The sequence below is a fragment of the Myotis myotis genome, unplaced genomic scaffold, assembly GCF_014108235.1.
Source record: "Myotis myotis isolate mMyoMyo1 unplaced genomic scaffold, mMyoMyo1.p scaffold_m19_p_15, whole genome shotgun sequence".
Classification (NCBI taxonomy): domain Eukaryota; kingdom Metazoa; phylum Chordata; class Mammalia; order Chiroptera; family Vespertilionidae; genus Myotis; species Myotis myotis.
Window position 1 is genome coordinate 49,381,976 of NW_023416319.1, and position 3,169 is coordinate 49,385,144.

Sequence of the window (3,169 nt, forward strand, 5' to 3'; positions counted from 1 at the left end):
TATTTTCTGATTTTTCAACAGAAACTTTGCAGGCCAGAAGGGATTGGCACAAAATAATTCAAAATTATGAAAAGCAAGGGCTTACAACCAAGAGTATTCTATCCAGCCCAGCTATTATTTAGCATTAAAGGACTGAGAAGTTCTCAATAAGAAGCAGCTAAAATTTCATGACCACCAAATCAGTATTACAAGAAGTGTTGAAGGATCTTCTTAAAAAGAAGAAAAAAAGATAAAAATATGAATAATAAAATGACAAGTACACATCAATCAACAATTACTTTATTATTTTTAAAATTGGTTTTGAGAGAGAGAGAAACATTGATGTGAGAGAGAAACATTGATCAGTTGCCTCTTCATGTGCCCCAACCGGGAGTCAAACCCACCCCTTTCGGTGTATGGAATGATGCTCCACCTAACTGAGCCACTCTGGCCAGGGCAACAATTACTTTAAATGCAAATGGTTAGTGCTCGCTTCGGCAGCACATACACTAAAATTGGAACGATCAGCACATATACTAAAATTGGAACGATACAGAGAAGATTAGCATGGCCCCTGCGCAAGGATGACACGCAAATTCGTGAAGCGTTCCATATTAAAAAAAAAAAAATGCAAATGGTTAAATGCTCTCATCAAAAGACAGGGTGGCGCCTGGCCAGTGTGGCTTAGTGGTTGAGCATCCAAGCATGAACTGCGGCTCGCGAGCCACATGTGGCTCTTTGGCCCTTTGAGTGTGGCCACGAAGTTTCAATTGCACTGTACGTGCGTGCCCACACGTGGTATTTTGTGGAAGAGCCACAATCAAGGGACTGCAGTTTGCCGACCACTGAACTGGGAGGTCAGGGCACATGCCTGGGTTGCGTGCTTGATCCCCAGTAGGGGGCGTGCAAAGAGCAGCCAATTGATGATTCACTTTCATCATTGATGTTTCTAAGTCTCCCTCTTCCTCTCTCTGAAATCAATAAAAACCTTTAAAAAAAAATACATACAGTGGCTGAATGGATAACAAAACAAGACCCTTACTTACATATGCTGTCTACAAGAGACTCACTTCAGATTGAAAGACACACAGACTGAAAGTAAAGGGATGGAAAAAGATATATCAATGAAGTATGGTAGCAATCATCTCAGGTAGAAACTATAGTTTAACTATAACCCTGCTGTTTGGCTTCTGTACTTAGTTGCTTTGTTTAACAATAGGAAAGTTATTTTACTTTTCTGAATTATATAAATCACCCCATTCGATTAAATACCCTATTGATTGTAATGTGACTATCCCATTGGTTGTGGTCATACTGGTCTTAGAAAGCACATTTTCCTTTACCTGGGAAGGACAGCACAATTATCCCAAGGTCAGGGGGCTCCAGTTAACGTGTCCCTGTTGACTCAGTGTTCCGGAGACCCAAAAACTGTAATTTAGATAACATGCTTAAGTCTGACCAGGTTCCTCATTCCAGACCCGAGGGCTCTAGATAATGTTTCTGTCAATTCAGTGATCCGGAGACCCAAAACTATAATTTAGATAACATGCTGCTTCTGCTTCTGTAAACTGCTTTTTTGCAAACCAGGTTCCTCATTCCAAACCCTGGGATGTAATCAGGATACCTTTGTGATCTTTGCCTATATAAATCTGGTGTTGGGGCTGGGGCGGGCACTATGAGATTTGGGAAATGCCCCCTCATAGTCCCGGATTGCAATAAATGTGACTCTTTAATTCGACTTCTTGAGACATCCTTCTGTGATTCGCAGGGCACATTACAACATCATGAAAATGGAAACAAACAAAAAAGGTTGGGGTAGCAATACTTATACCAGACAAAATAGACTTTAAAACAAAGGGTGTAACAAGATAAAGAAGGACACAGCATTTCCACTTCTTGGTATTTATACAAAGAAACTCAAAACTATAGAGAGCGCCTAAGAAGGCACATGGGCATTTCTTTAATTGTCAGCTGAATCCAGTGGCGTTTGGCAAAGCCATGCCCTGGAAACACACGTCCTTTGCCAAAAGCTAAGAGTGTTGTCAGCTTGACCTTCAGCCCAGGTGCCAGGGGGTGGGTTTTATTATGTAAATCCAGCCAAGCACCAGGAATGAATAGACTCGGGCCCACCCAGAACTGACATTACAAGAATGCACATAATCTCCTTTGTCTTGACCTTTGGTGAAACTTCCTGGCATTTGGGGTATAAAGTAAACAGGCTGTATTGGTGCTGGGTACCTGTCTCTCCATCAGAAGAGGGCAGAGGTTCCACCTGGTCCCAGCTTTTCCTTCCATCTCTGTGTCTGTCTTTTTCATTTTCTCAATCCCCAGCCGCCCCTACTCAAAGAACCAGACTACTCTCTAGCTGCGCTGGATGCGGAAAAGAGAGAACCCTCAATACAAAACACTAAATTGAAAGATATATACATCCATATATTCATTGCAGCATTATTTGTCATAGCCAAGATATGGAATCAACCTAAGTGTCCACTAATAGATAAATGGATAAAGAACAAGTGGTGCATCTATATAATGGAATATGACTCAGCCATAGAAAGAATGAAATCTTGCCATCTACAACAACATGGATAGACCTATAGGGTACTGTGCTGAGTGAAATGCCAGATAATTTCACTTAAATGTGGAATCTAAAAAGAAAGAACAAGAAGAACAAAAACAGACTAAAAAATACAGAGAATATTCTGATGGTTGGCAGAATGGTGGTGGGTTGGGGTAATGGGTAACACAGGGAAGGGATTAGGAAGTACAAATTGGTAGTGTGCTGGGCTGCATATCTGGCACTTCGGCCAGACGGGGCGCGCTGTGCTGTCTGTTCCTAAAACACATAGATAGGAAGGTACTGACATCAGGCCAGGCCTTGAGATATGGTCTCATGGCCCCTTCCCAGCACGCAGGCCTTCTTTCTCAGAAGGCCCGGAAGTCTCATTCCAAATTTGGGAGACAAAAGACTGGAGAAAGTATAAATAAAGAGAGTTGCCTCCATACTGCCCAGAATTTGAAAGACACATTTTTCTCTGGGCCTCCACAAAATTTAATAATAAAATGTAACTCTTGCAGTCAGCGCTGCAGTTCAGCATCTGCTTCGGCAGGGTGCTGTAACTATAGTCAGCTGGCCAGCTTAATACAGGCTCTTAAATTTAAATTCTGAGTCGGTGGTCTATCTCGCTGA

General features: G+C 42.0%; 1 pseudogene; it reads left to right on the forward strand.

Annotated features, from left to right (window-relative positions):
• The first annotated feature begins 497 nt into the window (after positions 1 to 497).
• Positions 498 to 598, forward strand: LOC118670400 (annotated as a pseudogene).
• Positions 599 to 3,169: the final 2,571 nt, after the last annotated feature.